This window comes from Mustela erminea, chromosome 11 (assembly GCF_009829155.1).
Source record: "Mustela erminea isolate mMusErm1 chromosome 11, mMusErm1.Pri, whole genome shotgun sequence".
In the NCBI taxonomy this organism is placed as follows: domain Eukaryota; kingdom Metazoa; phylum Chordata; class Mammalia; order Carnivora; family Mustelidae; genus Mustela; species Mustela erminea.
In genome coordinates, this window is record NC_045624.1 from 90,858,832 (window position 1) to 90,885,291 (window position 26,460).

General features: G+C 37.6%; 1 protein-coding gene across 2 annotated transcripts in view; it reads left to right on the plus strand.

Moving 5' to 3' along the window:
- Positions 1-18,923: 18,923 nt before the first annotated feature.
- Positions 18,924-26,460, plus strand: part of STARD3NL (STARD3 N-terminal like) — a 53,396-nt gene continuing 45,859 nt past the window's right edge. The window contains exon 1 of one of the 2 annotated variants that reach the window (XM_032304628.1): positions 18,924-19,138. The gene's annotated coding sequence lies outside the window, so the exon portion shown is untranslated. The remainder of the gene's footprint in view (positions 19,139-26,460) is intronic. The other variant, XM_032304627.1, reaches the window with a different exon arrangement.

Consider the following 26,460-nt stretch of genomic DNA (forward strand, 5'->3'; position numbering starts at 1 on the left):
AATTTATGGGATGCAGTAAAAACAGTATTAAAAGGAAAGTTTATGATAGTAAATAATTACATTAAAAATGAAGAAATATCTCAAATCATTCAAATCAACAACCTGACCTTCTACCTTAAGGAACTAAAAAGGATCAAACTTAATCCAAGTTAGCAGCAGGAAGAAAATAATAAAGATTAGAGAAGAAATAAAGGAAATAGAGAAGAGGAAAATAGAAAAAATCAACAAAACATACAGTTTTTTTTTTAAAAAGAAATCAACAAAATTGGCAAACTCAGCTATACTGAGATAAAAAGAGGACCCACATAAATAAAATTAAAAAATAAAAGAAAGGTGCTTGGGTGGCTCAGTTGATTAAGCGTTCAACTCTGGGTTTTGGTTCAGGTTATGATCTCAGAGTCATGAGAGCCCTAAGTAGGGCTCCCTTTTGGGTGTTGAGTCTGCTTAAGATTCTCTTCCCCCTTTCCCTCTACCTCTCCCTTCCCCACATGCTCTCTTTCTCTATAAAAAAAAATTTTAAATAAAAATTAAAAAAAAACCTAAATAAATAAAAGAGGAGATATTACACCTAATGCCACAGAAATATAAAAGATTTACAGAGACCACTATGAATAGTTAAACACCAACAAATTGGATAATCTAAAAGAAATGGATCAAATTACTAGAAAAATAGACCCTAACAAGACTGAATCATAAAGAAAAAAAATCCAAACAGACCTATAATCACTAAGGAGACTGAATCAGTAGTCAAAAATCTCCCCCAAAAGAAAACTTCAGAACCAGCTGGCTTCTTTGGAGAATTCTACCAGTATTTAAAGAGGAAAATATGAATACTCTTTAAACTCTTCCAAAAAATTAAGGAAGGAACACTTCCAAACTCAGTTTGGGAGGCCAGAATTACCCTGAAACAAAGCCAGAGAAAGACTACAAGAAAACTAGAAGCAAATATCTTTGATTAATATTGATATAAAAATCTTCAACAAAATACAAGCAAACTGAATTCAATAGGACATTAGAAGCACTCCACAACGACCAAGTGAGATTTATTCCTGAAATGTCAGGATGGTTCTACACATGAAAACCAATCAACTTAATATATGACATTAACAGAATGAAGGAAAAAAAAAAAAACTCCACATGATCATCACAATTGAAGAAAAATCATACAACAAAATTCAACACACTTTCATGATAAAAACAAACTCAACACACACAAAACAGACAATCATATCAAAAAATGGGCAGAAGATATGAACAGAGACTTCTTCAATGAAGACATACAAATGGCTATCAGACACATGAAAAAATGTTCATCATCACTAGCCATCAGGGAGATTCAAATTAAAACCACATTGAGATATCACCTTACACAAGTTAGAATGGCCAAAATTAACAAGGCAGGAAACAACATGTGTTGGAGGGGATGTGGAGAAAGGGGAACCCTCTTACACTGTTGGTGGGAATGCAAGTTGGTGCAGCCACTTTGGAGAACAGTGTGGAGATTCCTCAAGAAATTAAAAATAGAGCTTCCCTATGACCCTGCAATTGCACTCCTGGGTATTTGCCCCAAAGATACAGATGGAGTGAAAAGAAGGGCCATCTGTACCCCAATGTTTATAGCAGCAATGACCACGGTTGCCAAACTGTGGAAAGAACCAAGATGCCCTTCAACGAACGAATGGATAAAGAAAACGTGGTCCATATACACTATGGAGTATTATGCCTCCATCAGAAAGGATGAATACCCAACTTTTGTAGCAACATGGACGGGACTGGGGGAGATTATGCTGAGTGAAATAAGTCAAGCAGAGAGAGTCAATTATCATATGGTTTCACTTATTTGTGGAGCATAACAAATAGCATGGAGGACATGGGGAGTTAGAGAGGAGAAGGGAGTTGGGGGAAATTGGAGGGGGAGGTGAACCATGAGAGACTACGGACTCTGAAAAACAATCTGAGGGGTTTGAAGTGGCAGGGGGTGTGGGAGGTTGGGGTACCAGGTGGTGGGTATTATAGAGGGCACGGACTGCATGGAGCACTGGGTGTGGTGAAAAAAATAATGAATACTGTTATACTGAAAATAAATAAAAAAATAAATTAAAAAAGAAAAAAATTGTAAAAAAAAACCACTCATAAAATCAGGAATCAAAGGAAATTACCTCACATAATTAAGCCATATATGAAAAGCCCACAACTAACAGTATACTCAATGGAGAAAAACTGAAAGCTTCTCCTCTCAGATAGGGAACAAAAGAAGGATTCCCATTCTCATCTTTTCTATTCAACATATACTAGAAATTCTAACCAGAGGAATATGTCAGGGAAAAAAAAAAAAAAGACATCTAAATAGGAAAGGAAAAAATAAGATCATCTGTTTGCCAAGTGACATGATCTTATATGTAGAAAACTAAAGAATAAACACAGACACATACACACAGACACACACACACATACAAATGCCATTAGAATAAACAAATTCAACAAAATAGTAGGATATAAAAATAACACCCCAAAATCAGTTGCGTTTCTATACATTAACAACAACCCAGGAAGGAAATTAAGAAAACAATCCCAACTATAATGACATTAGAAAGAACATAATAGTTAGAAATAAATTTAACCAAAATGGAAAAAGATTATACACTTAAAACTATAAAGCATTGCTAAAAGAATTAAAAGAAGATACAAATACCTGGAAAGACAACACATGTTTATGAATTGGAAGACTTCATATTGTTAAAATCTCCGTATTACCCAAAGCAATCTACAGATTTAAATCATTCTCTAAGAAAACCCCAATGATAGCTTTGTAGAAATAGAAGAAAATTCCAAAATTCAGATGGACTCTCAAGGTAACCCAAATAAATCTTGAAAAAGAACAAAGTTGGAGGCCTCACATTTCTTGACCTCAAAACATATTACAAAGCTACAGTAATCAAGACAGAGTGGTACTATGTAAAGACAGACGTATTGACCAATAGAACAGAATAGACAGGTTGAAATAAACCCTCGTGCATTTGGTCGTATGACCTTGGACTAGGTTGCCAAGACCACATAGAATAGTCTTCAACAAATTATGCTGTGAAAACTAGGTATTCACATGTGTTCTATATGTTCTGTGATTTGTCCCAGATAACCAATCACCTGGATCTGCATGTACACAAGCAGGCTAAGAAATGTTGTTTGTGAGACTCATGTTATATGAATAACCTTGGGAGCCTGGTTATTTAAAATATTTATTATCTGGCCTCCAGGTCAGAACTGGCCCTTCTATTTTGGACTCCAAGAACTACAAATCTTGTCTCACATCCCCTCCTGCTCCAGGCTGGGCTGGCCCCCCATTATGGAATCCTGGAGGGGAGGCAGACACATACAGCTCAGCTACTTGAAAATATAAATACATGATAACATAGAAATACAGCTCATTCCAAACTGCACATAGGCAAATTAATGTTTATCTTCAAACCCTGTCATTTGCCCTAAAAATATGGCCCTTATGAGGATGGTCACTTGGAAGTCTCATTTGAGGTGAGGATGCTCCACCCAGGTCTCTCAATTGGGACTCCAGCCTGGCTGTTTCTATGGGGCTTCCGCAGCTAATGAGGTTGGATGTTGTAATTTGATGTAACTTTGCCTTATTCTCATTTATTGTCTACTATTACCTTCATCTATGTGTAGATTCTTTTTCTCTTCTGTTTATACTAGGTTTCAATAATAATAATAATAATAAAGTTTTCTTTCCTTTTCAAAACCAAAACACAGCTGTTGTGAATCTTTTATTCAGAACATGCAAAAGAATGAAGTTGGAACTTTAGCTTATAGTATTCATGAAAATGACCTAAAAATGTACTAAAGACCTAGAGGTAAGACATAAATCTATAAAACCATAAAAAATATGGGTATAACTTCATGGCAATGGATTTGGCAATAATTTCTTAGATATGACACTAAATACACAGGCAAAAAAAGCAAAAGTAGATAAATGGAACTACACTAAGCTTAATAACTTCTGTCCGTTAAAGGAAGCAATCAACAGAGCAAAGAAAACCTACAAAATAGGAGAAAATATTTGCTAATCATATATATGGTAAGGGGTTAATATCTACAATATACAAAGAACTCCTATGACTCAACAACAATAACAACAAAACCCTGATTTTAAAAATGTGCAAAGCACCCAAACAGACATTCCTCCAAAAGAGGAATATACACAGAAAATATACAAATGGCCAACAATATGAAAAGATGTTGGCCATCACTAATTATTAGAGAAATGCAATGAGGTATCAATAAAAAACCCAGAGAATAACAGTGTTGGTGAGGATGAAGAGAAATTGGAACTGTTAGTGGGAATATGCAGTGTTAGTGGGAATATAAAGTTTCTCAAAAAGTCAAAAAAAAAAAAGTCAAAAATAGAATCATCATATGACCCAGCCATCCCACATCTGGGTATCTATCCAAAAGAATGAGACAAGGATTGAAGACAATCTGCACACTCATGTTCATTGTAGCATTATTCACAATGGCCAAAAGGTGGAAGCAACTCAAATGCCCATTAAAGGATTAATGGATTAAGAAAAGAAGGGTTAAAAAAAAAAAGAAAAAAGAAAAAAAGGGTTATATACATACAGTGAAATATTATTCAACCTTAAAGAAGGAAATCCCAATACACTCTATAACATAAATGAACCTTAAAGACAATATGCTAAGTGAATTCAGTCAAAGAAGACAAAGAAATATATAATACTTATAAGAAATACCCCAAGTAATCAAACTCATAAAAACAGAAAGTAAAATGGTATTTGCCAAGGGTTGGAGGAAAGGGGACACGGGGAGCTGTTGTTCAATGGTACAGTTTCCATTTTGCAAAATGAAAGAGCTCTAGAGAGCAACTGCACAACAATGTAAACACAGTTAACACTATGGAATGGTACACTTAAAAGTGGTTAAGATGGTAAAGTTCGTTTCTTTTTTAAACCACAATTAAAATACAAAACACCCAGGCCTAAATACCATGGAGCCTTCTTTTAAAATTCATTAAAAGTTAACACTTTCCTACCTGCCTACCTCCCACACTCATCCCTCTTTCTTCCCTATTTCCCATGCCTCTAGCTCCAACTAGAGTGGGTCAAATATCACTGCCAGTAAGAGGGAAAGAAGTACTAAAAAGAAGGGAGAAGAGGGGCACCCTTTCTCTATCAGCCCGTGATCTACTGCCCAGTCAAGGGAAGGAGGGATGGCTTGTGTTTGGGAGACTGAAGTGCTGATCAACATAGAGTGTTTAGCATTCTAATTTCTAAGATAAGATTATAATTTATAATGTAGAGTTAACTAGGAAGGAGCAGATGAGTTAATAGATATGCCCAGTTTTAACCTATTGACAGAGAAAGAAACTTTCCACTAAGCCTGTTTAAAGATAGAACGGGAAACAAAAATAAAGATGTTTTCAATGTATGTCCAATGTTTTTCATCTGTCCAGTATACTGGTTTCAAATGCTAATGTATATCATGCTAATATACAGAGAAGGGGGATGGGGGGGATGGGTGAACCTGGTGGTGGGTATTAAGGAGGGCATGTATTGCATGGAGCACTGGGTGTGATGAATGAACAATGAATCTTGAAACACTGAAAAAATTAAATTAAATTAAAAAAATAATAAGAATCAAAAAATAAGAATTCTATAGGCAAGTTGCAGCTGATTTTCAAATTATGGTAAGTTATTGTCAACAAATCCAATAAAATCAATAAACTGTAAAAAAAAAGTTGGGAAGGCTGTATACTCAATGGATTAATAGACATCTTTAGGGGGCATTTGAAAGATTTTTAATCTTCACTCACTCTACACCTATAATATTTGGATTATTTGAAAGGAGCATGTATTCATATATACCTTATGTAAGTGATATGGGATTTTTAAAGTTAGAATTTGGAATTAACATATTATGCAGGTTTATTTCATACAGGTAATGAATCTGCCTCAATATTGTCCCCTTTGTTATAACCAGATATTAGAGAACTTCATGGGAAAGACAAACTTTCTTTGAAATTATTGGTATCCAGCATTTAAAAATGAGGCCAGGTGTGAAGATTGTGTTTTCTAACTTTTTTTCTTTTTCTGTAGCAAAAAGAGGAAGAAGGAAGTAAAAAATAAAGGACAGAAGGAAGGAAGGGAGCATGAGTTAAGTCTAACCTTTTCCTATAAATTCTTAAACAGGAAAGAACAAAACAAAACCCTTACTAACTCTATCAGTTTCTGCTAATAGTGAATTTCACTGAGTGAACATTAGCATTACAGTTCTGTCTGTATTATTACTTTTTTTTTTAAAGCCTCTTAATGAATAGCACAACTTTTTGGAGAAATTTTACATCAACATGGTGCTTTCAAGAATTACTAACAGTGCCTTTACTTCTTTTTTTTAACACAGAAAGGACATCAGCTTACTGACTCTTTTATAAAAAGACTAAGAGAACCTCCCGTAGGTCAAAAAAGCAATCTGGAAAAGTTTCTTTGAACATAATTAATGATAAATGGTAAACATTGCTTTCCTGGATATTCTGCCATTATTTTGGCCTTTCCTCACATGTTACCACTAGAATCTTATAGGAGCTGCTTCCTGCCAACATAAGCATTGTGTGAAAACTTTAGAAACATCACTGGGAAGAATAAACCAATGACCTCTGTATGACTTCTTAACAACTTTGCAAGACAGAGGCCTAATTTGACATGTGGATTTGGTGGTTTGCCCAGCCTTGGCTAACATCAAGTCCACATGGAAGAGGGGTGTGCAGTGGCTTCATACCCCAGGGAACCAGCTCAGTCTCATGTGCCATGAGTCACAGTGGTAGAAGAGAGCCTTCTTCCTGGCTGTCTTGACTCACTGTGGAGCAGAAGAGAATGCTCATCGGGGTTGTGGTCCCATTACGTGAGAGACCGCGGTGAGCTAAACAACTTCACCAAGATGCAACCAAATCCCTCAAATTAGGAGAGAACAGGATGAGAAAGACCAAACTCACTGATGGTTTCAGTTGGCAATATTCTATCAAAGTCTAACATTAGCTCTGGGCTCATAAATCATGTTTTCCTGTCTTCTCGACTTCTAGTAATTAAATTGCTACAACTGAATTGTCTTTTGAACAAATTCTATAGGAATTTCCATTCTGTTTAAGAGTGAATCAACATTTAAATTCTATCCTGGATCAGACCTAATGCCCCAGCTTGCCTCCAAATCCATGTCTCTTTGGACAGTACACATACGGCCCTTAACAGCAGCCATCGATTATTGTGTTCTCCAGTATTGGGGTACTGTTTTTTAAATTAAAACCTCCAATGCTAGGTTTTTAACTTTTTTACTTATATGGTAGAATCATTTTATGGGAACTAAACTGTACTGTATTCTCATGATTTGTCAAATTCCTAAATTACTAGGAGGATTGTCCCTTTAGATAAACTCTCCAGGCTGTTTTAGTTGCAAACTAAAAAATAATAAAGGGCATATAAGGAAAACATTAGACCAAAATGTGTTAATCCCTCTTTTCAGTGTATGACCAAAGATAGCTTCTCTCAGAATCTAAAATGATTTATCAGGTTAGATAATAAAGGGACCTATATTTTCATGTATCATTCAGTCAAGGCTACCCTCAAGGCTGCCCACATGTTGTTACATCCTTTTCTTTTCCTATAATACTTGTCCTTCTTCATGTTCTGCTTACTTTCTTACTGCTTTATATTACATCCTTAAAATCCAAGTTACAATTAATCATATATATATGTGTATCTGTGTGTGTGTGTATAATAATATACACACACACACACATATATATACATATATGTGTGTGTGTGTGTGTGTGTATTCATTTTAGAGTGAGGAAGAGAGACAGGAAGAGAGGTGGGGAGCAGAGGGAGAGACTCTTCAGGTAGACTTCCCACCGAGCAGGGAGCCTGATGCTGGACTCAGTTTCATGACTCAGAGATCATAACTTGAGCCAAAACCAGGAATCAGAGAGTCAGCTAACTGAGCCACCCAGAACTCCCCAAATGACAATTAATCTCTTTAATTAAATATTGGCATAGGTGCCTCACTCTGCTAGGATTTCTATTCTGTATTCCCTTATTATTATTTTTGAAGCATAATTAACATATTATATGATATACATATTATATGTATTATATATACATATTATATGTATTATATATAATATACATATTACATATAATATACATATTATATGTATTAGTTTCAGGTGTACAACATACTGGTTTGACAATTCTACACATTACTCAGGGCTTAGAGAATCACTGTACATGTTATTACAATATTATTGCTATATTCCCGATGCTATACTTTTCATCAACATGACTTATTTTATAACTGGAAGTTTATAACTCTTAATCCCCTTTATCTACTCACCTCCCTTCTAGCAATCACCAGTTTGTTCTCCAAATTTAAGAGTCTGTTTGTTTCTTTGTTCATTTTTTTTTTTTTTTAGATTCCACATACAAATAAAATCATATGGTATTTGTTTTTCTCTAACTTATTTTACTTAGCATAATACCTTCTAGGTCCATCCATGTTGCTACAAATGGCAAGATCTCATTCATTTTATGATATACAAGACATACCAATGGCCAATGAAAATGTGCTCAATATCAGCAATCATCAGGAAAATGCAAATCAAAACCACAATGAGGTATCAGCTCACATCTGCCAAAATGGCTAGAATCAAAAAGCCAAGAAATGGGGCGCCTGGGTGGCTCAGTGGGTTAAGCCGCTGCCTTCGGCTCAGGTCATGATCTCAGGGTCCTGGGATCGAGGCCCGCATCGGGCTCTCTGCTCAGCAGGGAGCCTGCTTCCCTCTTTCTCTCTGCCTGCCTCTCCATCTACTTGTGACTTCTCTCTGTCAAATAAATAAATAAATAATCTTAAAAAAAAAAAAAGCCAAGAAATAACAAGGGTAAGGATAGGGATGCACTGTTGGTGGGAATGTGCACTGGTGCACCTTCTTGTAGAAGACAGTATGGAGATTACTCAAAAGATTAAAACTAGAAATACCCTGAGATCTGATAATTCCACTCCTGGATCCTTACCCAAAGAAACACTAATATGAAAGATATATTCTGTATTCCCTTAATTCTTGCTCACTCTGATTTAAATCTTTACCACATGATCATTTTTAAAATATGGCTTTCTCTGGTCACTCATGACTCTTTTCTTGGCACTTCTCTGATCTCTGAATTCACTGTGTCTAAGTTACCTTTTAGTCTCTTCTGCTTTCACCTACTCCTTAACTGATGATAGTCTCAGGATTCTGCCCTGGGTTGTCCTCCTTCTCAATCTGTGCTCTTCCTGAGTGATACCATCCTGAAGTGTCTCTCCTGAACTATGTAGGTTTATTTTATTTGTTTAAAGATTTATTTATTTGAGAGAGAAAAAGAGAGGAAGGAGGGGGGCAGAGGGAGAGGGAGAATCTTAAGCAGACTCCCTGCTGAGTGCAAAACACCACACAGGGCTGGAGCAAAAATCAAGAGTCAGACATTCAACTGACTGAGCCACCCAGGTGCCCCTGAGCTCTCTCGGTTTATAATCTAGATGCCTACTAGACACAAAATTCCAAAAGAGCCACAAATATTTCAAATAAAATGTTCAAAAGGGAGTTTATGACACAAACCCTATTCAATCCAACTTTATTTCTGAATTCCTGATGAAGTTAATGGTGAAATTCTCCAACTAATCCCCCCTCTCTATTCTTATATTCCCAAGTAAATAGTAAAATCTTGTCCATTCTATTTAACAGCTTACACATGTATTCATTGCTTTCTTTTCAATCCATATGAATGCATATTACTGATTTCTATTATAAACATAACTACTGCAAGCCTGCGGACTTTCATCATATCTCACAGAGACTAACTAGTGGCAGCATAGAGGACAGATTAAATGGAAGCACTGTATTGCACGAGCATTGTTAAATGCTTATTCATTGTATCATCATTCAGCAAATATTCCTAAGCACTTGATCTGGGACAGAAAACAGGTGTAGCTAGCCAAATGGGAAGTCGGAGGAGGAGTGGCAGATAGGTTGGGCATATAGTGGTAGAATCTTCTGTATTAAGTTCTATTTTTACATTTACATTCTGCTGTAAATATGTTTCATGTAATTTAGGTGTAAATTAGATAATTCTTCCATATTTAAAATAGCTATAGGTCTTTCCACTACCTCAAATCCATGGATGTTTGGGAAAGAGAAGAAAACTCTTCTAAACATTTTTCTTTGGCGTGGGGAGAGGTCATTGAATTGCTACTTTCTAAACTGAAGTGAAATTCACATAACATAAAATTAACATTTTAAAGTAAACAATTCAGTGGTGTTTATTTATGCACTCCAAACATTGTGCAACCACCATCTCTCTAGAATTCTAAAATATTTTTGTTACTCCAAAGGAAAACCTCTTACCCCTCAAGTGCTTGCTCCCATTCTACTCCCCCTTCCCTGAGAAGCATAAATGCACATTCTCTCTATGGATTTACCTATTCTGGATATTTCATATAAATGGCATAATATAACACATGATATTTTTTGTCTTATTTTTTCACTTAGCATACTGTTTCCAAGGTTTATTCACATTGCAGCATGTTTCAGTACTTTATTTCTTTTTATGATTAAATAATATTCCACTGTACGTATATACCAAATTTTGCTTACCCATTCGTTTACTGATGGGTGTTTTAACTGTTTCCACCTCTTGGTTATAGTGAATAGTGCTGCTGTGAATATGTGTATACGTATATTTATTTGAGTGTTTTTTTTCTTTTTTTTTTTTTTTTTGTGAATGCACCTGTAAGTAGAAATGTGGGGTCATACCATGCATAACTTTTTGAAGAATGCCAAACTGTTTTTCACAAAAATTGCATCATTTTACATCCCTAGCAACAATGGACATGGGTTCCAATTTTTCCACATCCTTGCTAATATTTTTATTTTCCCTTTTTGTTGGGGGGACTGTTTTTGTTTTGTTTTGTTTGCCATTCTAGTGGATGTGAAGTGGTACTTCACTATGGTTTTGATTTTCATTTCCCTAATAATTAATGAAGGATATTGAGTATCTTTTCATGTCTCATTGGCCAACTGTATATCTATTTTGAGTAAATGTCTATCAAGTCCTTTGCCTATTTTTTATTTGATTATCTTTTGTGGCTGAGTCATGGGAGTTCTTTATAAAATCTGGGTATTAGACTCTTATCAGAAACATTATTTGCAAATGTTTTCTACAATTCTGCAGGCTGTTTTTTCACTTTCTTGATATTGTTCTCTGATGCACAAAAGTTTTTAATTTTGATGAAGTTCATTTTATCTATTGTTGTTTTTCAAAATTTTGTTCTCAAAGCTAAGAATCCACTGTTAAGCCCAAGGACATAAAGATTTATCCTTATGTTTTCTTCTTAGAGTTTTATGGTTTTAGCTCCTATATTTAGGTTATTGGCTCTTTTTGAGATAATTTATATGTGCATGTGTGTGTGTGTGTGTGTACATATATGTACACACATACACAAAATATATGTATCAGTGAGTTAGGGTTCATTTCTATTCTTTAGCATATATATGTCTAGTTGTCCCAGAATGATTTGTTGAAGAGACTATTCTTTACCCTATTGAATGGTGTTTGCCTCTTTGCTGAAAATCACTGTGCTACAGATGTTTATTTCTGGACTCTCAGTTCTATTCTATTGATCTATATGTCTCTATTCCAGTATCATACTGTCTTGATTATTGTAGTCTTAATGTAAGTGTTAAAACCAAAAAATATGGGTTCCTCAAATTTATTCTTCTTTTTCAAGACTGATTTGTCTATTTGGGGCCCCTTGCAATTCTATATAAATTGGAAGATCAGCCTTTCCTTTCCAAAAAAATGCTATTGGTATTTTAGTAGAGATTGTACTCAATCTGTAGATGATTTTGAGAAGTCTGCCATCTTAATAATACTGTTTTCAATCTATGAACATGAGATGTCATTCCATTTAATTAGTTCTTAAATTTCTTTCAGCAATGTCTTATAGTTTCCAGTATACAAGGCTTTTACCTCATTGGTTAAATTCATTCCTAGCTTTTTTTTGTGCTCATGTAAATGGAACTGTTTTCTTAATTCCATTTTCTTATTGTTTATGCTAGTGAATATAAACCTGATCAGAAACATACCTGATTTTTTGAGTTGATGTTGTGCCTGCAACTTTGCTAAAATCATTTATTAGCTCTAGTTATTAGCTCTACTTTTCTTCCTTTCTAATTTGGATACCTTTTATTTTTGCTCTGTTCTTTTTCTACCCAGGGACCAGGGTCCCATACTGGGAACACAGGTTCCCATCTTTAGGACCACTATAGAACCTGGAGGAGCCTGGTCAAGGGCAAGTAAAAACACCCAAAACTATTTTACCATTACAAAGTTCCCTTTTCCTTAATTCAGCAGGTACTTGTGTTATAAAATTTTGTCTGTTTTCCAGACTTCTGAGAGAGTTGATTCTGACTGTTTTTGCTTAATGTTTTAATGTTTCTGTAGGTAAGTAGGTTATTGGAACTGCCTACTCCACCATTTTCACCTTTGTCATTCCAAATATTTTTCTTTTGGTGCACATCACTATTCTAGGCCAAGGACACCAAAATAACATTATTCACACCTGTCAACATACTCGATCCATTTTGAGCTATAATTTACGATTTGGTATCAGACCAACTTCCTACCAAGAATAACCACAATGCTGGATTAAGTTTGAAAAGAAAACAGTTGCATCAGAGAGTAACCAAAAGAGTCAGCAGAGACAGCGTAGGTATCTCATCTTAGGTAGTGCAGTAGAAATTTTTGTCACCAGCAGACATACTTTAAAACTTAACAAAGAATGCAATAATTTCAAATGTAATCCCAAAAAAGCAAAAAGTAATAAAAGACAAAGTAAAGGAAAATATATGAATAAATATAAACTCTTCTATGTGAAATAAAATAATATTTTGTTGGGTTTTTAAATTTAATAGAATTTAAAATACATGACAAAGGAACACCTGGGTGGCTCAATCAGTTAAGCGGCTGCCTTTGGCTCAGGTCATAATCCTAGGGTCCTGGAATTGAGTCCCACATCAGGCTCCTTACTCAGCAGGGAGCCTGCTTCTCCCTCTGCCTGCTGCTCTCACTGCTTGTACTCTCTCTGTCTGACATATAAATAAATAAAATCTTTAAAAAATAAAATAGATGACAAAAATTTCCCCAAAATCAGGAGTTGGGTAAATGAAATTAATGTTCTAATGTCCTTGAATTTTCCAAAAATTAGAAAAAGTATTAATTGTAGTACATTCTAGTAAAATAAATATTTTATAATGATAAAGTAAGCCACAGAGTAATAAAAATATACACAATAAAATATATCTGACATAGGAATCATATCTAAAATGTAGAAAAACCTGAAAATGACACAGATAGTCTACTTTTTAAATAATTAACATAATGTATTATTTGTTTCAGGGATATAGGTCTGTAATTCATCAGTCTTACATAATACATAGCACTCACCACAGCACATTGCCCAATTTTAAATTGGGTAAAAGACTTGAACAAGTGGCATACAGGCATATGAAAAAGTGCTAAACTCTTTTTGTCATCCAGGAAATGCAAATTAAATCTACAATGTGATACCCCTACATATGCATCAGAATGTATAACATCACAAAAAGACTTATGCAGTTTTCCATAGTGGCTGTACCATTTTACATCCTCATGGTGTATACAAATTCTAATTTCTCCATATCCCATCAACACTTGTTATCTTTTGTTAATATCCATCCTAACTGGTGTGGAGTGTATATCTCATAGTGATTTTGATTTGCATTTCTCTGATTAGTGATGTTAAGCACATTTTCATATATCTCTATTGGCTATCTGTATGTCTCCTATTGAGAAATGTCTACTCAAGTCTTTTGCCTTTTTTTTTTTTTTAATTGAAGAGTTGTAGGAGTCTTGAGGGGAGGGGGACTATATAAAGAGTTCCTTATATATTTTGCAGGGGGTAGGTTAACACCTTATAAGATACATGGTTTTCAAATATTTTCTTCCATTTTTAGGTTGTCTTTCCATTGTACTTTTTCCCCTTATTATGAAAAAGCTTTTGTTTAATGTAGTCCCACTTGTCTACTTTTGAGCTGAAGGCAAATGCTTAACCGACTGAGCCACCCAGGTGCCCCTGTGTCTTCTTTAATTGGTTTCTTTAGTGTGTTATCATTTTCAGTATACAAACCTTTCACCTCCTAAATATTTTATTGTTTTTGGTGCTACTGTAACTGAGAACATTTACCTAATTTCCTTTTTGGATAATTCATTGGTAGTGTATGGAAATGCAACTTACTTTTTAAAAAGATTTTATTTAGTTATTTGAGAGAGAGAGAAAGAGAGTGCAAGCAGAGGAAGAGGGAGAAGCAGGCTCCCTGATGAGCAGAGAGCCCAATGCAGGGCTCAATCCTAGGATCCCTGGATCATACCTGAGATTGAGGCAGATGTCTAACCGATTGAGCCACCCAGGTGCCCCAGCAAATGACTTTTACAAGGTGATTAAAATTTTTTTTTTAAAAATTTACTTATTTATTTGAGAGAGAGAGAGCATGAGCAGGAGGGGTAGAGGAAAGGGGGAGACAATCTCAAGCAGATTCTACACTGAGTGCGGAGCCCAACAGGGGTCTTAATCTCGTAATGATGAGATCATGACCTGAGCTCAAACAAAGAGTATATGGCGATTATTATACCCTGCAACTTTCCTAGATCTATTTATTCACTTCAACATATATGTGTGTGTGCATGCATGTGTGTGTAATCATTAGGGTTTTATATATATGATCATATGTGATCATATAATCTGCAAACATAGACAATTTATTTCTTTTCGAACTTGGATGCCTTTTATTTCTTTTTCATGTCTAATTGCTCTGGCTAGGTATTATGTTGAATAGGAGTGGTGGGAAAGGACACCTTCATCTTGCTCCTGATCTTAGAGGAAAGGTTTTTAGTTTTTCAGTATTAAGCTGGAGTTTAGCTGTGGGCTTGTCATATATGGCCTTCATTATGTTGAGGTGTATTCTTTCTATACCCAATTTGAAAGTTTCAACAACATGAAGGGATATTCGATTTTGTCAAATAGATTTTCTGCATCTATGAGACAATCATATGATTTTTATTCTTCATTCTGTTAAAGTGTCTTTTAACAGATTCTGACATCCCAGGAATATATTTTATTTGATCACAGTATATGATCCTTTTAATATGCCATTGAATTCTGTTTGCTAGAATTTTTGTTACAAGCTTTTGCATCTAGACTTTTTTTTTTTTTTTTTTTTTTTACAGATTTTTGCATCCATGTTCATCAGAGATATGGACCTACAGTTTTGTTTTCTGGTTTTGGTGTCAGTGTAATGCAGGCTTCGTACCTTGAGTTTGAAAGTGCTGCTTCTCTTTAATTTTTTGGAAGAGTTTGAGAAGGAATAGTATTAATCCTTTATACATTTGATAGAATTCACCAGTGAAACTATCTGGTTCTGGGCTTTTCTTTGTTGGGAGAATTTGATTATTGATTCAATTTCCTTTACTTGTCTATTGGTCTGTTCATATTTTCTATTTCTTTTACCATATGACCCAATAATTCCATTCCTGGGTATATATCCAAATTGAAATCAGGATCTCAAAGAGATAGCTGTACTTCCATGTTTATTGCAGCATGAGTCACAAGAATCATGATTTAGAAATAGTCCAAATTACCATCAGCAGATGAATGAGTAAATACAATGTGGAAGATGCATACAATACAATGTTATTCAGCCTTAAAAAAAGAAGGATATCGTACCATTTGTGACATCATGCATAGATGAGAAAACATACATTTTTCAAGCATTTAACAAGAAGTGCACATTATCTATACCTCTATATTTTTTTTTATCAAAATCCATTTCTCATTTTAAATGTCCTTTCATCTAAAAGCTAAAGTGCTTTGAAGCAAAAGCTAAAGTGCTAATTCATGCATTTCTGGGCTTACAAATTTAACTGGGTAAGAAATGATTGCATTATCTAGTTCTAATTGCTTAAAAGTGGCCTATCCTGTGATAGGCCAGTTACACAACCAGAGACGTGTTCTTACTCTGATTTGTTTTACTCAGTTCAATCATCACTTTTTCTTTACAGCATCTGGCTTTCCTAGACAATTCCTAGGGATTTCTGGAATACAAAATCCAAGGCCAAAACCTATCCCGGACATCCAGGCAAACAAGGATCCCTGGAGCCTGAACCAGGAGGGAGCAGAGGAATTTTCAGGCTTAGGTGGTAGGTCTGGGGAAGTTTGAGGTGAGGGATAAGAGGGGCTGCAGATAGAAAGGAGTAGAAGGTGACCGACTGTCACCACAGCCCTCTTACCTGCTGTGGTCCCCTCACGATGATTATCCTTAGGGCAGACACTGAAGACCAGCCCAGTTTGGGGCTTTCATGAAGTTCTGGGTGAGGAACAGGAGATATCATATCACCATGGAGAACATTATGCCTGGAAATAAGTGAGCCACAGAAGAACAAATGCTGCATGATTCCACTTACATGAAAAATCTATATTAGGCCATAGTTAACAACAGGGTGTTACACACTTAAAAACTTGTTAAAAAGGTAGATCTTATGTTATGTTCTCTTACCAACAAGAGCAACATCAAAAGCAAGGGGACACAATAAATATTTTAGTGGTGATGTATATGTTTATTATCTTGTTTGTGGTGATGGTATCATGTATATGCACACATCTAAACTCATTAAGATTTCTGTATTAAATATATGCAACTTTTTGTGTATTTGATTTGCTTCAATACAATTGAAAACAGAAAAAAAGAGGATAAGCACAAAACAAAAATGAGAATATCAAATGTTGGCAAAGATGTAGAGCAACTGGAATTTTCATTCACCACTAGTAAGCTGTAAATTGGTAAACCAAAACAAAACACTATTTGACAGGTTCTACAATAGTGAATACAAGCATATCCTGTGGCATAGTAATACCATTCTTAGGGATATACCAAAATTAAATGTGCAACTATGTGCATCAACAGAGATCTACAAGAATATTTATAGTACTATCACTTCTGGCCACCTCAACTTCAAACAACTTCACCTCAAGCAATATTAGAATAAATAGAGAAACTTTGGAAGTGTATACAAAAATGAAAACAAACACCTACGTTCTTTAATATGAATCAATATTATAGACATAGTACTGAGCTAAAAGAGCCACACAAGAGCACATACTACCTCTGTCCATATACAATGGTTCAGGCAGGCAAAACTAATTTTGGTAGTAAAATTCAAAATAGTAGCTATTTCTGTCCAGGAGTGCAATGACTAGAACAAGGAGAGATTCTATGTTCCTGGTAAATTTTCAAAATCTTGATCTAGGAGATGCTTACACAAGTTCATTCACTTTCCTACCAACACATACACTCATGATTACTGCACTTCTTTTGCACAACTGTTATCCTTCAAAAAATTTTTCACACTGATCAGTTCAGAAATTTTATTAAATTATATTTGTTTCCATTTTAGCAAGTGCAGGGAGTTGCTCATATATTACAGGTAGGAATGCAAGTTGTAATAGCTACTTAAAGGAGCAAATGAAAGAATCTACTATGAAGATTTAAAATTTGCTATGAAGAATCCACTCTGAAAATTCTCTTTCCAGCACATTCACTTGCTTGTATTTCTACCCTGGAGAACAGTTGGATACAGGTAGAAAAAGGAGTAGCATTTATGTATGTATGTATGTATTTTCAGCATGCATTTATGTTCAATGTAGCAATGCTTCTGACAGAAAAACAAAAAAGAGATTAAGTACATATCCAACGGTAAGGAAATAATAAATTGTATCTATTGGTTCTGAGGACTGCCATGAAGTATCTTAAAAGAATGAGGTAGATCTATATATAGATACGGAAAAATCTCAAGAATATAATGTTGATTGGAAAAGAAAAAAAAAAAGGTTACACATATGTAAATGCATAGGAACTAGAAGTCATCATATAGGGACTGGGTTTGTAATTAGTGCCTGAATATGATTTTAGCCTATTTGTAACGTTTACATTTACTATTATGTGTAATTTAAAATTAATCATAGCACTTAGAACGTCTACTTTGAAAGGCTATCCATCCAGAAAGTAACAGTGGTTCCCTCCAAGAGGCGAACTGAATGCCTGAGAAACTGGAAGCGGAAAAATTTTCACTCTATGACCTTCTACACCTTTAAATATTTGAACTATATATCATCTATTGGTAAAAAGATCTTTTAAAACTTAAAGGTAATTTGAATTAAAACAATCGTTAAAAGGCGCCCCATCTCGCGGGTAAACAAATATATGTGACTACTATTTATCGGAGTGTTAATTATGCCACAGGAGAACAGAGAACGGGTCTCCTAAAGAAGTCTGGGGGCTTTGAGGAGAATTCAAATTGGAGGTGACGTTTCAACAGAGAAATATAAGGTCCTACTTTTTCATTCCCCACCGGAGAGCACAGTGGGAAGTGCCAGGGACCCTGAAATCCAGGCCATGACTATTTTCCGCAAACTGGAACCTAAATCTCCACCAGGAGACTGCAGGAAAGCGAAAGAAGCAAAATCTCCCGCAGGGGAGAAGCGGCCCATTAACAAAACACCGCGGGACAACACTCAATCAAGTCCAACCAGCTCGAAGCTCTCAAAACGAAGTCCAGATTCACACCCTCCCCTTGGGCCAAGCCAGCCCGCCCCCTCCCGGCTTCTCGTGTCGCTTACTGGGCAGCAAATGATCGACAGACACTTGCACCAATCGCTGGCTCTGTTACGGGGGGGGCACGCAGGCCCCCGCCCAGTCTTTGGTCCCTCCGGCGAGGTGAGCCTCTTGCGTCGACGTCAGCGTGTTGACGTCACGGGCCGGGTACTCGAAGAGGGCAGGGGGTGGTTGACTGCCGGCGGTGGGCTGCGCGTCGGCTGCTAGGCTTGGTGCCCGGGCCCGCCCCGTCAAGCCCCGCCCCTCCGCCCGCTTGGCGCGGGCGCAACCACGGAACCGCTGTCCCCGGGCCAGCCTGGGGCGGCCGGCCCGAAACCACCCGATAAGGTAGGCTGGGTTTCTCGTCACCCTATTTGACAGATTGGAAAACTGAGTCACCCGGGATCAAATGACTTGCCCGGGGCTCATGGTAGACCCCTGAACGGAGGCCAGAGCCGGAGCGTCGGGTGTTTGCGGAGCGCTGCGCGGTCCTCGGGGAGGAGGAGGGGCTAGGCAGGCTGTGTTTATAAAGGATGCAAAAGTGAAGTTGCAGAATGCTGAGCCCCACCTCGTTCCAGCGCTTAGGCTGAGATGCTGGTAGAGAGGTCTGCATTCCTTCCCCCTGCGGACCTCGAGGAGTCCTCGGTGGGGTCCCGCCCCGTGCTGGCGCCATGGGCCCTCAGGAGTTAACCGCGAACGGTGACTAGGGTGATGCGTGGGTTATACAGACAAGGTCGATCGTTGGCTTCTTTTACTCATTAAGAAAATCTGTGTTCAAAACAAAACAGCATTGAAAAATCAAAGCCCAAGTTATGAGTGTTGTGGCCCTAGCTAGTTTCATTTCACTGCCTTGCCCACTCATAGTATCCGGCCATATTTTGAAATCAAAGTAGCATGCTTATTTTTGTTTAGGATTTTCTAGAAAGAGGGTTTTTTTGTTTGTTTGTTTTTGTCCCCTCCCCCTCTTTTGTTCAAATATGGGTTAACATTGTGGAACTTTTCTTACCCTTCCGTTAATGTGCCAGTTATTCACCATGTCATTTGTCTTCTATTTCACAGATGGAATCACTGAATTCATCACTTGACTCAGTAATAGTTTGGATAAGTTTAGCAAGGTAACCAAGTAACAGGTCTAATTTCTCAAATATCCTGGAATTAGTTCAGATTGTTTACTTCAGAATCTTTGTTGAGAAAGGTTCTGAAAGATAATTCAGATAATTCAGTGTACCACCTACCCATCTACTCTCTTTCTAAAAGCAGGATCTCAAAAAATAAAACTTTTACGACCTTTGCTTTAAGTATAGATTCATTCCCATAAAGTGAAAATGTGTGGTGTACAGTATGTATATACATATATAATATTTTCATTAAAAATTCATTCTCTTTAAATCTTGGTAAAGCAGTGAACTTTTAAGTCTGCATGATTGCATAAAACTGCATTAAGGAAGTGAAATTGAAGTCACTTTGGGAGACTTTTCCTTACTTATGTTCACAGGATGGCAATTTCAATCATTTCAGTTTATTCTTTGAACAGTTTATCAGATGAGTACCCCATCTGTGCCACATTTTGGTTTGAGGTGTTGGAGATTGAAAAGTTTACTTAGTTTACTGCCCTCAAATACCTCCCATTTTGGTGTCTAATAAACATGTAAAGAAAAATGACTATTTTAGATAATGATAAATGATAGAAAAAATAGTTCAGGATAAGGGGATAGAGTGTGACTGGGATATGGGGGTGTAAGAGAGAATTTAGATATGGTGACAAGAGAAGGTTTCCTTGAGGAAGTGATAGTTTGATGAGACCTAAGAGTTTAGAATGAGTCAGCCATGGGAAGATCTGGTGGAAGTTTCCAGGCAGACACTGCAGTGCAAAGGAGCTAAAGGAAAAATGGGCTTAGAGTATACCAGGGGTAAAAGAGAAACCATGTGGAATGGATTGAACCTTGGAGAGAGTGAGGTGGGGGGAGATGACACTTGAGAGGTGGGCTTGAGCAGCATTGTCTGAACCCAGTGCATTCAGGCAAAAGGCATAGGATTTGTGTGTTGCCAAACGCCTCTTTATTTAATGGTCCTCATAGACTCTAGCTAGCTCTCTGTTTTATTTTGGTTATGAAATCATTGCAGCAATTCATTATGTATATATTTTTTCACCAGTAGTCTTCTCTCTTAATGAAAATACGTCTCTTTCCCTTTAGCACAGTGTCTCATGCTGTTTTTTTCCTATTCATTATTATGTGCAGGACTCTCAGCCTCTGCTTGTCTTCAGCTCCCTGCTTTTATCCTTCCTTCCTATGAGCCCTCCAATCTTTATGTGGGGTCACCCTTTGGAAAGGACTGGCAGTCACTCCCTGCTCTTGTCCAAGCTGAGTTTTAGGAAACTGCATGGTCAAGTGGATTACCATTTTTCATCAGAGATTTTAACTAACCAGAGAGTTAATGTCTGCCTTTATTTAGTGCCTACACTGTGCCAGGAGCATTACATACATTCTGTCCTTCCAACATATTGCAAAGGTAAATATTAATCCTTCTTAATCAGAAGGGAAGCTTGTACTTCAGCCATCTAGCTAGTACTGAGTGAGCGTAGATTCGAACATTCCAGCTAGCCTGACCCCAAAGCCTAATCCATGTTACTCTACCTCACTGCTTCTCTGAATACATAGCTACAGCTATAAATCTCTATTATTTGAAGTTATATATTTTTTGAAGTTATATTTTTTGAAATGGCATTTTAGAGATCATGATTTAGTCTTCTCATTTTATAAAGATTTTATTTACTTATTTGAGAGAGAGAGTGCTGGAGTAAGGGGCGGGGCAGAAAGAGAGGGAGAAGCAGGCTTCCTGCTGAGCAGAGAGCCTGATGCTGGGTTTGATCCCAGGACCCAGAGAATCATCACCCCAGCCTAAGGCAGACGCATAACTGACTGAGCCACCCAGGCGCCCCTGAGAATACAGTATTTTTGTTAGTAGATTATAGATTTTTGTTAGTAGGCAGTGGTTTCGAAATGATTTTTTTTTTAAGATTTTGTTTATTTATTTGGCAGAGAGAGAGTGAGTGAGGGTGCACACAAGCAGGGGGAGCAACAGGCAGAGGGAGAGGGAGAAGTAGGCTCGATCTCAGGACCCTGGAATTATGACCTGAGTGGAAGGCAGACACCGACTAAGCCACCCCGGTGCCCCTCAAAAATGACTATAAAATTTAAGGTGTAATTGCACACATCTTTTTTTTTTTTTTCCTTTTTAAAGATTTTTATTTATTTATTTGAGAGAGGGAGAGGGAGAAGCCAGATCCCTTCTGAGCAGGGAGCCCAATGTGTAGCTTTATCCTAGGACCCTGGGATCATGACCTGAGCTGAAGGTAGATGCTTAACTGACTGAGCCACCCAGGTGCCCCTAATTGCACACATCTTTGAAAGGGAATTCAAAACTTGTTACTGAATTCCTAGCATTAACCTTGTGCTTACAGGTGTGGGAACATTGTGTAGAGCTGCTGGCTCATACTCTTGTAAGCAAGTGGAGTTTCTTCCCAGAATTGAGGACGTCTTTGGGTCAGCTTTGGGATATAGCTTCTTTCTTGGTACTATATAGTCAGTTTAAAAAATTAAGTAAAAATCAGTTCATGGATTTTATGGTTAAAAAATGAGTTGCTATGTTCTCCAATTTAAAAATACTCGTTATTTATTTCCAAGCTTTGCTTCTTATGACTGGGATATGGTAGGTGAGTAATAGTAAACTAACAAATAGTTCAGTTTACTTTCTGGTGACTTCTTGACTCTCCTATAATGTAATAGGGATTGTCTTTCATTAGTTGAATTAGAATTATGTAAATGTATTTATCTTTCTTACACGTTGGAAAGTCTTAAATATAGGCAAAAGAGAGCTTTTGCTCTTTAAGCCATTCACTGGGTATTTTGACTGAGTTTCTCTGTCCTTCAAGATTGTTCGTGCAACCAATGTCCATGTTTTGAAGATCTAGGCTGTGATGAATTGGTCTCAGACTCTAGCGCCATCCTTCCCTGAACCCAGTGCCCCAGACTGAACCGGCTGTTTCAGCTTCCATGTCTTTGCTTGTGTTCTGCCTGGAATGCCTCATAGATGGACAAATCCAGCCAAAGTTCTGCCTGTCCTTCCATGTCCATTTGTGCTGCTTATTTAATGGAATATTTCCGGTGTCTTTAACGGAAGCCTTCTCTTTCATAACACTTTTGGGAGTCTTTCTTTGTGATGTAGTTTACCAATCCTGGTATCTTTGATACATGGGTGTTCAAATTATATGTTTGCTTGAGCTTAGGAGACACTTAACTATTCTTGTTATACATGCAAAGTTTTTTGTAGCTTGTAGAGCCCTTTAGTTTTATTATACTTTTATCATCTCATCTTTGAGAGAAGCACTGTTCTGTTTTTCTTGGCTTTGATTCAACAGAACCTCTTTCCTGTTTCAGTTAAGGGTCTGACTTCTGCAGTTACCAAGGGATCCCTTGAGAGGAACTCAGATCTTTGGGTTATAAGTGGTCACAAGTAAAAATCATTGTTGCCTGTGTTTATGGTACTGGATAATATAATAGCAGTTCTAGCTTTTGAATATTAAAAATTAGAAAAGGCCCAGAGAGCCTAGCCAGGGATGCATGTGGTGCTGGGCTAAGAAGCCTGGTCCGTATCCCTGGCTGGAGACAGCGGAGGCTTGCACCAGATGTCATGAGTTCTACTGTCCTGCAGAGCTCGAGCCTGTCTGAGCTATTTTACTTGTTTTGCTTGTTCTCAATCTGGATCTTGAAGGTACCTGTTGTGATGACTCCCCATCACAGGACCCCTGCCAGCCTGCAGGATATTCCTACGCAGGCACTGGAGTAGTACGGGGTTTGGTTGACTCTTTAGTTTAAAACCCTTCTCCTCTACTTCTCGTCTTGTCACAGTTTTCCAAAAACTATCTTGGGACCAGTGGGCATCCTCAGTGTATAAAACTTGGAGTGGAGAGGAATTTGGCCTAGTACCCTCTAAGTTGCAGTAGTCACTGGTTTCTACCACCCATGTGTTTTAGGACAGTGTGCTTTTCAAATCCTGTGCATTATTGCTCCCCTGGGTGTATTCTTGTTTGCTTTTTGTTTTAGGAAAATAGACTCTCATATTTTTGTTTATGTTTTCTTTATATTAACCACTTGCTTGTTGAGTGAATATGTGGAACCAGGGAGTTTCAAGTACATTTTGCTATTTGTGTCGTACTTAAATTCATCAAGCAAGGAGCTCCTGAGCTATCAGAAATTTCTCCAGCTGAGCCAGGAGTACCAGCCAGTCCTCACTTTGGGCATTATTGATAAGAGCTCACACTTAAAAGAGGGCTTCCTTTGGGCCAGCGCTGTTCTCATCGCTTTGTGTCTGGATTGCTCATCCTGTTGACATTTTGGGCTGGGTAGTTGTTGTTGTTGTTGTGGGAGCCATCCTTCAGCATCCCTGGACTCTAACCAGATGCCAGGGACACCTCCCTCAGTTGTGACAACCAAAAACGTCTCACTGGCCCCAATACCTGCCCAACCGCTGCTTTCTAGAAACTAATGTATTCCTCGCAAAAGCTCTCTGAAGTACATTACATCATAATTGTCCTCATTTTACAGAAGGAGAAGCTGAGACACAGAGAGGTTAAAGTAGCTTGTCTCAGGTTACACAGATAGTAAGGAGGGGACTGACACTAGGCAGTGTTCTTTGTGAGCCCCATCCTCCCACAGCCAGCTGAGACTGGACCCCAACTATTGGGGATCCAAAGACCACGTAAACTAGGAGCCCAAACAAATGCCAAGAAGGACTAGGTGGGGCTGCATGTAAGTGAGGTGGCAGGATGTCAAACTGGGGAGCTGGGAAGTATTGCCAGGATTGCCTATATTTGAAGAGAAACTAGAAATTTGGATCTATGAGGGGGAAAGTCTCATATTTTAGTATTGGCAATTCGGTGTTTATAAAACATCATGTGAGCCAACAGTCAGATAAACACTGTCACCTGTATATGGACAAGGTTTGGTTCCGGGGCATCAGTTGGGAGTCTTTTTTTGTGTAAACTTTGTAGCAGTGAGTCATTATAGAAAAGTGTGCATGTGTTTGATGGGGGGAAATGTAGTTTCTGTGTGGAGGGCGGGTTTCCCTGTGAAGACTCTGGAAATGAGGGTGGGTGGGAAGGTGCTTCCAGACTAGAAGGGACTGTCTTGCCTTTTTTTTTTTAAGCCAGAAGAGTGTGAGAATTAAAGTAGTGCTCCTTACTATCTTTTAGTGCTCTGCTGCTCAGAGCAGACCATTGGAAAGTTCTGGACTCCTATGGCCTTCAGCAGCATTTGTACCTGTTTCTCTCTTGCCCTCTGTGTGTACAGGTGGTAAAATACACATTTTTATAGGACATAGAGAAAGCATAAATTCTGGAATCCTGTAATGATTGTATCCTTGGAGAAGCAAACCACAACTAGACCTCACTTTGTGGCAGCCAGAAACCCATTGAGTCTGGTTTAACGCTTTGAAGAGCATCTCTGCCTGCATTTCAGTAGCCAATGGACAGCTGTGGCCTTTGACGCATTTTCCTTGTCCTCAGTCTCTGACCCCCTTAGTCGAGCCTGTGTACCCTCATGCCCCGGCTCTAGGTATGAAAAGCGAGCCCTCACTCCCATGCTGACCATCCATGGCCCTTGTCACCTGTCCTCCTTCCTGGCCCAGCCGCACCCTCTGAGGGATGCTCACATGGGGTCCCTCCCAGACCGTCCATGGCTCACTGGTCCTGGACATGCTCCTGCACCTCCGTTTTTAATTTACTCCAGTCTTCCCCTTATTCACAATATGCATTTCCTTTCCATTTCTTGCAAAGTCGTATGTTTACTCTTGGGCCAGCTTTTTCATGAAGCCTTTCTGGTCACCACAATCTAAAGTTCAGTCTTCTCTGTATTATAATTATCTTAGGCTTTGATTTCTAATTATTTGTATAACCATTTTACCTCCTTTATAAAACTGTTCTACTTGAGGATCAAGGGCTTGTCTTTCTCATTTTGGTTTTCCTCACAGCTTCTAGCATAGTATTTTACTTGTGGTAGATTTTAATATCTATCTACTTGGGTCCCATTCCTTTAGTGGTTTCTTTCCCTTTTTCCATATATTTGTATCAGTTTATGTAGTGTGTTGTTGGGATGACTTCAGTAAATAGCATTGAAAATACATTGGAATAAGAGATGACCAAATTAATTAATTTGGGACATTTTGATTCATTGTTTTGTCAGTTACAGTAATTAAAGAAAGTTCAAATATTCTTGGTTCATTTAACGTAATATACTGAAATCCCAGACATGTGTATAAACTTGCCTAATTTTAGTTAACAAGCACCCAGACTCCAGACTTTTATATGATGATATTTGTGATTCATGAATTAAACAAATCAAATGCATAACCCATAGCTAGGCATTTCCCTAGGTGTGAAGGATTATATGTCTACATGTCTTGTAGGAACTGTTGGTCTAGCACTGGGAAAAGGACATGTGAACAATGTGTGAAAGATTCGAGGTGCCATAAAAGATGCATGACATGTGTGTCATCCAGTGAGTTTATGGAAGGTTTCTTTGAGGAAGTGGTACTTAAGCTTCCTTAAATAGTGAACGGGCTTTTATTGCTGTTGTTTAAGTGCTCCGATGATAAGACTCTCCAGGAAAATG